Source organism: Toxorhynchites rutilus, chromosome 2 (genome assembly GCF_029784135.1).
Source record: "Toxorhynchites rutilus septentrionalis strain SRP chromosome 2, ASM2978413v1, whole genome shotgun sequence".
Lineage (NCBI taxonomy): Eukaryota > Metazoa > Arthropoda > Insecta > Diptera > Culicidae > Toxorhynchites > Toxorhynchites rutilus.
The window spans coordinates 339,497,948-339,510,731 of NC_073745.1; the positions used below are offsets into that span (position 1 = coordinate 339,497,948).

The following is a 12,784-nucleotide window of genomic DNA, read 5'->3' on the forward strand; positions in this document are numbered from 1 at the left end:
ATTGTTCAAATTCAGTGTTTTTTCTCTTTTGACACATCAAATGGATGCCCTGGAAAACCCGTTTCCTGTTTGTACTTGTATCCTTTAAACGGGTTAGATGACATAACGTGGTGGAATTCGGTACCGCATTCTGTTCAAAAATGTACACAAAAATACGATTAAAGCCATTACTACCCTTTTCTTTCTTCATGCAGAAGAAGACAAAGAGTCATCATGTATCATTTTTAAACACAAGTCTAAATAGTCTAAACCTACATAAATATAAGCCTAAGTCAAATCAATCCGTGACTACAAAATATATTATAGATAAAAATAGCATTATCTTCTTCGTTACCACGTTGTCCGGAACATTGTTTGTAATAACTTTATAGCCCTGTAAGATCGCGACTACTCAAGCTGTCATAATCTGATTTACGAGGGTATACCCTTTCGATCTTCTAAATCAGCAGCCATTTAAATTCATTTATTGCATTTTTACATAACCAAACAACATACTCGATATTATGATATCCTGGACCACAATTACACAAATTATTAGTAGTGAGACATATACGATAAAAACATGAATTGAGCACAAATTGATTGGACAACATACAATATAATATAGAATTAATGCCTATTATCGGTAAATGGAGAATAATTCATTTTACGCATCAACTCATATTATGAGCTAACGAATTTAGGCAAAAAGATTGATCGTTGCGTCGGGGAGGAAGCGAGTGGATAGTGCAATCGAAAGAAAACATACCCAATTAAATCATCAAATTGTTAACTTTTTTTACTATATCCGCTGTTCATGTTTCAAGCAAAAAAATATATGGATAAATTTCCTGTCTAATGGTATGTAACACAATATTGTCGTAATAACCATTTTGAGTAATATGCGTTTGAAAACTCTTAATAAATCGTTACATTTTTCGTAAAGTAACCCTCTTATATAGAAATCAAAGACATAGTCCTATGTCAAAAACTTCAAATATTCGCACCTGCAAAATTGAGCAAAATATAAAGGGTATAAATGCGTACCCAGAAAAAAGCACAATGTTTTTTCTCAAACGTGGAAATAGCCAAATGTACGAACCAAAATAACTAATATTGTGGAAATTCCTTCAGATGATGGTACAATAGATACGAATTAGATCCTACTATTTAAAATACTAATTTTAATGAATTGCTGAAATCTTCAATAAAATTAGTATTCTAATAGTGTTCGGAATATGAATCAAGTTTTGACGCATGATTAAAATTCCGAACAGTAGATGTTTAAACACACTATTTTCAGGCAAACACAACAATAGTTCACAAATTGGGGTACAAGTACAGTCCAACAATATAAAAAATACCTAACACCATTCGCAATCAAATGTTTGTAAGTTGTTTCCTTACAAAACGTAGGTCGCAGGCGCAAATCAACGAGAGTAAAATTGATTTTCTTGGTTAGTTCTCCTTTATTCTATCCAGAATAAGGGAACTCACGAAGAATGTTGGTCTCTTACTTCGAGAACATAAAAGGGTGTCGTCATAAAGAGAAATCTTCTCTTAAATCTTGCTCGGAAAATCAACCACCAGCATGCTGCACGCGCACCAAATGGCTGAATAGACCAGCTAGATTCAGCTTTCCATACTTATCACGTTACCCCATCCAATGGAGTGGATCGCTTGCCCAGAAACCAGAGCTCAGGCCAATTCAGCCAACCCGGAGGACACCACACAATATCACACACATCCACACAAATTAATAGGAGTACCAGTAAGTTTCATCGTTTGTTTTTTAAAAATTAATGCTTTATTCTGCAAAAATGGTTACAAATTTAATATTCAAAGTATTGCCCATCGCTAGTCAAAACTTTTTCCCATCTTTCTGACAATTCACGGATCCCTTTGCGGAAATAATCGGCTGGTTTCGGCTAACCACGAATCGATCCGATTTTTGACTTCATCAAAATTGGAGAATTGCTGGTCAACCAGGCCATGTTGCATCGATCGAGAAAGGTAGTAATCGGACGGAGCAATGTCTGGAGAATACGGCGGGTGGGATAGGACCTCCCCTTCAACGTTTCCAAGTATGTTTTGACCGGTTTCGCGACATGCGGCCGAGCATTGTCTTGCTGCAAAATAGCTTTATCGTGTGAACTGGTGTGTTTTAGCAGCTCATAGTGCACCACATCCAGCTGATCCCACCAAATAGACAGTATAACCTGTAGCAATAACGTATAACCTAACCTTCTGATCATTCCCATTGCCTTCGAACGATCGGATATGGTTTGCTGAGCTACTCCAAGTGCATCTGCAATTTCTTGTTGCGTTTGTGACAGATCTTGATCGAGTGAAGCCTCCAATTCTTCATCTTCAAACTTTTTTGGCGGTCCGGAACTTCGTCTTCCAAGACACCATAAACTTCCACCAAAATGCGATGACTTTCCGCAGCTTTTTTGTTCATATTGAAGTAATGAATTAACACTCCTCTCAAAAACACTCTCGTTGGTACGAAATTCGACATATTCGAAGTGGCAAAATACCATGTCGTTTTGTGCGCTTCAACTTTTTGACATATACTGAAAAAGACGTGCAATGACAGTAGCTTTCCAACGAATGTCTGGAAATTCGATTCACTGGAATAATAATCAAGTTACGCCATCTGTTGTAAAACCGAAGAAACTTACCGATACACCTAATACATGAAATACACTAATAACATGTAAGTAGAATGTAAAATCGTTTGCTCAATCATAAAGTAATGCTCCGATTACCGTTTTGTGTGAAAGTCGTTAGCGGTTCATCAGACTTCGGATCTGGACGTCGTATTTTAGAAGGCACTTGGGTCGAGTGATAAAGGCATCAACCCTCATCCTGTTAAACTGTCACCTAGTATATGTAGACAGCACCTTTTATGGACCTTAACTTCCAAGATACGACGAACATATCATTTGCATTTTTGCAGTTCGGAATTTGAGACAAAAGTGTTTTGAATTTGAGTCAGTGACATATATTTAGTTTTTCAACATGAATATGTATTTGTAAATCAATTTTATTGTTGTCAAGTAAAAGAAAAGGCTTTATTATATCCAAAAATCAAATAAATTTCTTGAAAAGTACCATTTTGAGTAATGAGACACTGTTTAATGGTCAACAAAGCTTAAGTGTTCGGAATTCGAAACAGAACGGAACACCAGTGGTTAAATATTGTGAAAGTCTTGACTAAGCAAAAGAGCAAGAGCCAAGATTTTCACAAGTCACCCATACATCGGAAGATGGGCACTGTTACAGGAAACTAACAAAAACTTTGCATGGTGATTCCTGAAAACAATAATGTAATGAGTAAAACCATAATATTTTGAGAGTAAAGTTTTCGTCTTCGACAAACGTTCATATTTCAATAAGATCGTAAACTTTTAGAAATACACGGTTTTACACTATCTTGACTTCAAACCAAAAAAAATCAACTTATAAAAAAACATAAAAAAGTTGTTGTTTGAAAAACTCTTTTCCTGCAAAAGTGCCAATCTTCCGATGGATGTGGTTATTCATATAATTTTTGATCAGAACTTTTAGAAATACAAAATGTTTAAAATTTTATACCCTCAGATTCAAACAAACAAATTTTATGTTGTTTACACATTTTTGTCGGATTTTGTGGAAGATAATATTGCTGTTTTACACTTGTCACGTAGCGTTCCATCACAAGATGCACAAATCTTCGCTTACAGCTTACTTTTTCGTCTCAATTTGTTACAAGATTATCTTACATCGAGATGGAAAATATAAGGTGAGGAAGATTTTCAAATCTGTGGCGTCACAGATTTTGTTTATGTATGTGTTTATGTGTGTCCACTAAATAGTAAAAGTATTGTTATCAAAAATAAAAATAATGAGATCAAATGAGCGAACTAGTTTTACTCTAGAATTATATTAATTCAACTTTTCCTTTAATTAAAACAGCCAAAAATACAAATTCCACAAATAATAAATACTGTAGTTATTTCCACAAGATTTTGTGGAAAAATTTTGTGCCACAAGATCAATGCATGAGACTTAAATGAACATTTTGGCACTTTGTTTTTCTCATTTTCTGAGGATTTTCAGAATTCAATTTCTTTTTATAAAGAAAAAAACTATTCAAATTGTGGCAGTTATGTATATCTATTGAAACCGACAATGAATTTCACTACTTCGAATAAACATTTCCTGAATTTTCGATATCTTCGTCTTTCAGTTGCGTGCACCAAGAATCTAACGTCACAAAGTAATGCAATAATTTTGCAGAATGATAATCTGGTTCGACCAGAAACGTAAATGAACAAAGTCCTAGTCACAGAATCGTTTGTTCCTTTAACGGAGAAACATTTGACTGTGCATGGGAAAAAAGGTTGCAAGTTTCTTTCATGTAAAATGCACATGAAAAATAAATCTGATTTACTCCGTTTAACCTAGATTGTGACGAAGTTTTCCGCTTGCGTCTTAGTTTTAGATGAACCCCAATTGTGAGAAAAGTAATTACAATTGCTGACAAGAGATAATCTCCCATGAAGTTTCTCTAAAAATCCAAGAATAGTAGACATTAGAATACTAATTCTTATGGACTGCGTTTCACAACTATAGAACCACTATTTTTTCTGAGTTTCCAGAGATATGTAAGAAGTCGGTTGAATTGATGTATATAGTGTAGGATATAATAACTATCTTTATTTAAAAGACTTTTCATTTTAATTTAAAAGACATTTGAACTTTATTGTTGTGTTTAGGCGCGAAACATTCAAAAAACAAAAATTCCAATGTTTCATAACTATAGAACCAGATGGGAAAGCTCACACTCCTTTACAAAATTAACGTCAATTTCACATGAATTACCATAGGTTTCTAATTCATAGGTCATCTTTACTTCTCAATCAGTTCAAATTACCCATTCGGGGTGGGTTTGACCAAGCTGCGCCATGTAGTAGTGTGTCTCTCGTGCTACGCAGGATACTGCTTGTTTAAGCTCATCAAATCACTCATACTGCTTGTAAGCTGCATCTACTATTCGTACGGTCACTACTCATAAGTTCTTGATAGGGCTTCGATCTGGTGAACAAGCTGACCAGTCCAGAATCTGAAGTCCCTATTCAATAAGCCATGCTTTGACTTTCCGGATGTTATGAACTGATGCCAAATTACCGAATTATCACGGTGTTTTTGATGCAAAAACCGAAGTAAATTATTCTGAAGTACTTCATTGCACTTCTGACTGTACATTGGTGTTTATGAAAAGCTATCTGAACCAGGCCGTTTTGAAAATATTTTAATCAATCCATCAAACGTTGTTCGTGGACAAATTCAATTTTGTACCATTTGAGTAACTGACCATTTGGTAAGCCTGGTATGAAATTTGATTCTATTTAATTCAATTAAATTTAAACTATGTTAAATATATTTTCAGGTGATAAAAAAAAAGTTCTTCCTTTTTACCCATTTTACGGCAAGCGTTCAAAAAATCGAAGAGCAACTTTGACAATTTTTCATGTCTTCAGAAACATATGTAATAGATAAATATATTAATTTATTAGCTACCACTTGCCATCAATTTCATTAAATTTTGTATAACTTTATTTAGCGATAAATTCGGTTCAAAGCAAGTATGTCTGGAAAGTGTTTTTAATTGGAGGAAATCATCAACACGTGAAACGATGATTCTAATGCGATTGCTGGTGTGAATATTTTTGTGGCGGATCCGGTGAGCGATCTCATCGATGAGAAAAACATAAATGATGATTCTATTCATCAGAAAAATAACTTCCCAGCCCTCTATGCCCAACCCCTCGTTTTTTCGCAAAGTATTTGTATTTTGCAGGTTTTGTAAAATGTTCGATTGTTCGGGAAATGGATAATTTATTTATTTATTAATATATACTTGCAGAGTAAGGACTTCTCCTTTTCAAATTCTGCGGAAAGAATCGGATTCTATACAACCACATCTTAAATTTTGGATCAGAATTTAATGAATAACTATTTTATATTAAATTTCTAGTTTCTAATTTCTTCCTTCTAGCCAATCTATACCTTCTCGATTGAACCGGCCGCGTGAACTAATGGTTTTTATTTCAGCTGGAAGCTGGTTCCACAGAATAATTGCTCGCACGAAGAATGAGTCTCTAAAATAAGAAGTATTAACTTGTGGCAGAACAAAGTTTCGGGTTCGCGTGCCTCTAAAAGAAGTAAGTTTATCGAAAAGATATAGTGGACCATGATGGGTTATTCCAAATATAAAAAGAATGTAACGTATTTTAAGAAAATTCTGGAAAGAACATCCCAGTAACCGATGATGAATGACGATGATGTTTCTCATCACTCGGGAAAATGTATTTATACCGAATATCCATCTAACACACCCACTTAGCGCAATTCTCAATCTCTCGAGAGCAACTGCAGAGGCATTCGATGTTAGTTCCAAGCCATAAGTGAAGTGAGGAAGCAGGAGAGACTTGAATAATTTCATTTTAACTATAGCAGACAGCATACTTGTAGTAAGTCTCAAGTGGCGTAGGCCTGCATAAATTTTTGAGCATTGCGTATTAATATGAGCATCCCATTCAAGATCGTACTGAAAAACAATTTCTAAGTTGGAAACTCTGTCAACATAATCAAGAACATCATTGTTGAGAAGGATACTCGGCAAAGAAGGTGGTCTCTGACGCCTACTTATAAACATAACTTTTATTTTGGAAGTATTAACAGGGTTACGTTTTGACCAACGACTGATATTCTCAAGATTAAAGTTAATTAACTGAGCCATTTCTTCGACCGCGGTATTGAAAGAACAAATGTATAGCTGAACATCATCAGCAAATATGTGCATCATACAATGTCTGAGAACAGTGGGCAAATCATTTATAAATAATGAGAAAAGTAATGGCCCAATCACTGACCCTTGTGGCACACCTGACATTATACAGACCGAATTTGATAGAGTTCCTTGAGTTTGAACTACTTGGGTGCGCTGACAAAGATACGACCCAATAAGGTAAACAAAGGTAAAAACGCGGGTTTCAGCCAATGTTCGATTTTTCGAACAGTAATTTCCTGGGAAACGTAAAATGGGAAAAAATATTCTTGAACATTGGTGTTTCAATATTCAAAATCACACAAATTTACATTACAATGGCTTTCGTCGAAAAATTGTTTTTACGGCTTGGTCGTTAATATTAGGCTGTCAAAAAAGTCCTGCGGTATTTCCGCGAGGTGTCGTTGTAAGCGCGTAGTTCTAGTTGTATTCATAGTATCGAGTCATGCTATAGCTTGTTGGAAAGGTATTTTTGCGCGCTATAATATAGTGTTTTGTTTGGTTAAGTCGTTCGTGAGTTATAGTGTCGCAAATATGGAGCAAAATAAAGAGAAAATCCGACATATTTTACAGTACTACTATGACAAAGGCAAAAATGCATCTCAAGCTGCCAATAAAATTTTTGCAGTTTATGGACCCGATACAGTTTCCATTTCCACCGCACAACGATGGTTTCAACGTTTTCGTTCTGGTGTAGAGGTCGTCGAAGATGCGCCACGCTCCGGAAGGCCTGTCGTCGAAAATTGCGACAAAATCGCTGAATTAGCCGAGAAAGACCGGCATAGTAGCAGCCGTAGCATCGGCCAAGAGCTGGAGATAAGTCATCAAACCGTTATTAACCATTTGAAGAAGCTTGGATTCACAAAGAAGCTCGATGTATGGGTGCCACACACGTTGACGCAAAAAAACATCTTTGACCGTATCGACGCATGTGAATCGCTGCTGAATCGCAACAAAATCGACCCGTTTCTGAAGCGGATGGTGACTGGCGATGAAAAGTTGGTCACTTACGACAACGTGAAGCGCAAACGGTCGTGGTCGAAGCCCGCTGAAGCGGCTGAGACGGTGGACAAGCCCTCATTAACGGCCAGGAAGGTTCTGCTGTGTTTTTGGTGGGATTGTCAAGGAATAATCTATTCTGAGCTGCTTCCCTATGGCCAAACGCTCAACTCGGACCTGTACTGCCAACAACTGGACCGCTTGAAGGTAGCACTCATGAAGAAGAGGCCATCTTTGATAAACAGAGGCCGCATTGTCTTCCATCAGGACAACGCCAGGCCACACACTTCTTTGGTGACGCGCCAGAAGCTTCGGGAGCTCGGATGGGAGGTTCTTTTGCATCCGCCGTATAGTCCGGACCTTGCACCAAGTGACTACCACCTGTTTTTGTCCATGGCGAACGAGCTAGGTAGGCAGAAGTTAGCCACAAAAGAGGCCTGTGAAAATTGGCTATCCGAGTTTTTTTGCCAATAAGGAAGCGAGCTTCTATAACAGGGGTATTATGAAGTTGGCATCCCGTTGGGAACAAGTCATCGAACAAAACGGCGCATATTTGACTTAAAACAGATGATTGTAACTAATTTTATGAACAAATGAAAATTCAAAAAAAATACCGCAGGACTTTTTTGACAGCCTAATAATTTAAACGGAAATAGGAACTAATGCTATGTCAGTTTTTTTAATACTACTTTGAATATTGCATCAAAAACACAAGCTTTCATATTGCTGGGATATTTATTTATGATTTGATTATTTCGATCATGACTGTTTGATCTAAGAAAATTATTTCGAGTGTTCCTCGAAAAAAAAAAAAAAAAGGTGACCAAAACATCTTCCGTCACTTCATTCATATCTATAGATTGTATAGATTAATAAAATCCTACGAAATTTCCAACGAGAATATCTAACGAATGCTGCTGAAATATATTTTATGTAGGGGAAGGTGTCCCTGACCCGCCCCTCTTTTTTGCAACGGCAATTCATTACATAAAATTTCCAATTTTTGGCGGCTCCAGCATTGAAATAAATACTATAACTCTTAAACTAGGTTGTATACTGGTCGGTGGGAGTCACGAGTGATAAAAAGAGGGAAACAGAGGCCAAATCGGAAGTCCCTTTTTTCGACACCTTCAAAAATGGTGGTCCATAGCCATAAAAAAAAAAGTCTTAGATCGTAATGACGGTAGTGAAAGAACTCTTGACAAACAGAGGCGTAAACGGAAACGGAAACGGAAACAAATGCAACGACAATGCTTAACGCTTAACGATCAACTGTCAATACGTAAACACAAACGCTCACACATAGAACAAAAACAACGGGTTGGATTAGGACCACCCTAACTTTTTTCAGTTAACGGCATGCAGTGTACTTCAGACAACAGGTATATTCAATTTATATAGCTTGTTTTGAAGAACAGACCATAAGCAAACTAAATTGTCTAGTATTGTAATTTTTCGACATCTACAAGAGCATTTAACTCATTTTCCGTACAGGTCAAAAATCTATCTTTTCCTGTTTTAACCCTTTCGTCGCCTCGTCACCCAGATATGGGTGACACTTTCCTTATTCAAATTGAATAGGTTTTTTAACAGGAATTTGATAGAATAGGCATCAAAATGTAACTATAGGATATGTAGAAAAATAATAAAATCATAACCATATTGTTATGATGTTTATACTATACTTTTCATTAGTTTATAGTACGGATGGTTTGTACTGCAGTTTTTCGCGAAACTCATATAATATGACTTTTGAATGTGTGATTGTTGTCAATTCGTCTTCAAATTCTAATAAATTTTGCAAGATAATGTAAAAGTTGTATACAAACTATGTTTGAGTTTGATTTAATGATTTATCCGTAAGTTGTGCCACACAAGAAACTCAAAAACGTCGCATTGGGCGACGAACGTATTAAGCATGGAAAACACAAAATGGCGTCGAAAAGCTATAATTGAGGGGGGATAAAAATGGAAACAACCAAATTGTCGGCATAGTAACACCTTTCATATGAAATTACCGAAAATTCGGTAGGTTGCACCATTCCCGAGATCCAAGTGATGGTTGGTTCAGGGCCACCGGTCGGATTAGGGCAACCTTCCATTGTTCTATGTGAAATGCTTGGCTTATGTTATGTATTGCGTTTTCTGACAAGTCTGATTTTCGGCAAAATTCGAAAGTGTCATATTTTGTCGTAGACATGTATTCATTCAATTATTTGTACATCATTTTGTATCACAGTCCTTGGCCATTTATCACGCATCTTGAAAATTTCATTCTTCCTGAACCTGTTTAGCTCCTCATCAAATGAGTGATGAAGATGTTTTTATGCAGTCCAGTCAATAAAAATTCTTGCCAAAAAAGGAATTTTGCAGGTACAAATTTGAAATCGAATTTGTGCTCAATGGGGAATTGGCCTACGCTTATTCTTGAAGACATTTATTACTCGCCGGATAGAATTTAGGATAGATTCCTGAGTTTTTGCATTTAATTATTGAAATGTTATCTTATTTCCTCAAGTTATCTTATTTTGAAAATATATGGGAGGATTGTCTTAAATCGACCACCTCGTCTGGATCTCAACAATGCCACTTCATTCTTGTACAGTAATGTCAGAGGAAAGGTGTCACAACATTGACATTGACAATTTTGTTTTATGGTGAGATGTTTCCTACCATCTTCACGCTAGAGACTTAGCGCCAGTTTGTGTTTTCAACGCTGGTTTCACCGAACCGTCGGATCTCTTTCTATGATTTTTCGCTTGAATTAATATCCCAACACATTATGGACCTCAAAATATACTCAAACTAAATGATTCGATAAACCACAAAACATGCAATATAAACATATTCAACATGACACGATACTGAAACAGGCATCGATGCGGAAACGGTAACAGCAACAAATAAAGTAATGATAAAAAGTTTGCTAAAATCTATTTTCATGAACAATGATAATAACACGGAATAAATGTATCTTTAATGCATCCTAAAAACATCAACGACATTTCCCGTGATGATCCACACATTGTAAATTACCCTGAAGAGTACAGAAATAATGACCCCATTAAACCTTAACCATGTTCCATTGTCGTATGAATTGTAACGACATATAGTGAGAGAAAAAAAGCTGTTTCGCCCAATCGTACAACCATTTTAATTCATGAGTGCCGATGACAGAAAATTGTAATTCGGCTTCTCAATTATCCAAACCTTGCAAATGACTGATAAACGCACAACGCAAAATTGTTTCCACTTAATCAACATGTTCCGCGCTCGGAATGCGCAGATTCATTCGGAACACCCATTTTCATCTCGTCGCTTAAACTCTTGATTCTTGTTTTTCAATGACAGTGCATTCCCTAGTATACACTTCCTGTAGATGCAGGACTTTATTTATAGCGTCATCCGATGCACGAGCCTTCGAAAATACTTTTAATGATTATGTCAGTGAGTCACTTAAATTATGCGCCGACCGCGAAAACCTGATTTTGAAATGTTGCTATTTTCGCCATGTTGTTTACGTTTTTCAGAACACGCGTAGCAAATATGACGCCACAGAGGGTAACAGAGGAAAAAAAACTTTCCAAAAAAGGTACACTCGCGCAAAGCTGCCACAAACCAGGCCACTTACCTCCGCCGAAGCCTCGCTTCCGGTGAGGACTTTCTTTGATCTGGAGGAACGTTCTGAACTGGATCTGCACAATGAGCCCGAGACTGTTTTTGTATTTCATTCGCTTAAGGTACGAATGCCGGAGTACATCAGCCCGAAATTTCCGCTTCTTGGTATCCAATTTCGAAGTTTTCCTTGCAATTATCAGCCGAGAAGAAAGTAGCGCTTCACTTCACTTAGAGCTCAGGAGGAAGGGAAAACTATCAAACGAAAACTACACCACTTTTATCTCGTCAGTTACACTTCGGTACCACGTTATCGGTAAGGCTGCTAAAGCTCGCCACAATCATCACAAAACCGTTTGCTGGAGCGCGTGCGTCGCGGATGAAAAGTCGATACTTAGTAAGTCCGCTCGCGTGAAATGCATATTATTTATAAACTGCCGCGGAAAGCTCCTGCCGCGAAGCGATCCGCCGCAAGTTGTACCACCCATACAGACACGCGCCTCGGAGGGATGAAGGCATACACACACATGTCGCATGTTGCAGGCGTCCAAGCGTTTCGCGCGGTTGTTCGCACTGTCCCGGAACACATTTATGGATATACGAGTCGCAGCGACCAACGGTCAGCTTTTGTTGCATCGCAGGCGCGCGCAGCTTTTGCGAGTCGCGAATCCATGCGCGATGGATACAAACAACGAGATGGATACGCAGCAGGTCGTTGCAGTGCTGGAAGATAATACGGTTGTACAAGGATAAACCGTTCTTATAGCTACTGTGAAATAGCGGAAACTACTAACATGTAGACCAGGGATGACCATTACAAAAGCGACAAATATCATCTTGTGCTAAACCTATGTTTTTAAGATGGTATTTACTCGGGCAGTGTCCTGTTACAAGACCAGTGAATGTACTGAAGTTTTCTTATTAAGGCTTAGTAGCTGTTGAGTAATTTTAATACTCGGCGTAATAAATTTTTTCGCCTGTTTAAGTTTTGCAGCCATCCAATTGGCTGTCACTTCCCGGACTTTTCCCGGACCCATTTATTCAACCCACTTTTCAACACTCAGTCAGAAAGTCCACAGAATGGTTCTGGACCAGTGAATGGTGAGTTTGAGCCGTTCCTGGCAAGTTGATCTGCTCGCTCGTTGCCCTCTAAAGCGCAATGGCCAGGAATCCGGTACAATTGTACCGAACTTATCTGACTTAATTGCCGTAAAAGGGAAATGCATTCCCAGACAATTTTTGAAGAGCATTCAAAAGTATTTAGAGCTATAAGTGCCGCTTGACTGTCTGAGAATTAGTTAGCATGTAACGTCTATATTTGCTTTTAGGGCAGACATTTGAACATTCTATTAT

The 12,784-nt window shown here is 37.4% G+C and overlaps 1 protein-coding gene across 1 annotated transcript in view; it reads right to left on the reverse strand.

Moving 5' to 3' along the window:
* The window catches only part of LOC129768425 (sodium-coupled monocarboxylate transporter 1), a 199,954-nt gene extending 188,137 nt beyond the window's left edge, over positions 1-11,817 (reverse strand). Inside the window, exon 1 of the mRNA XM_055770077.1 lies at positions 11,448-11,817. The gene's annotated coding sequence lies outside the window, so the exon portion shown is untranslated. The remainder of the gene's footprint in view (positions 1-11,447) is intronic.
* Between the last annotated feature and the right edge of the window lie 967 nt (positions 11,818-12,784).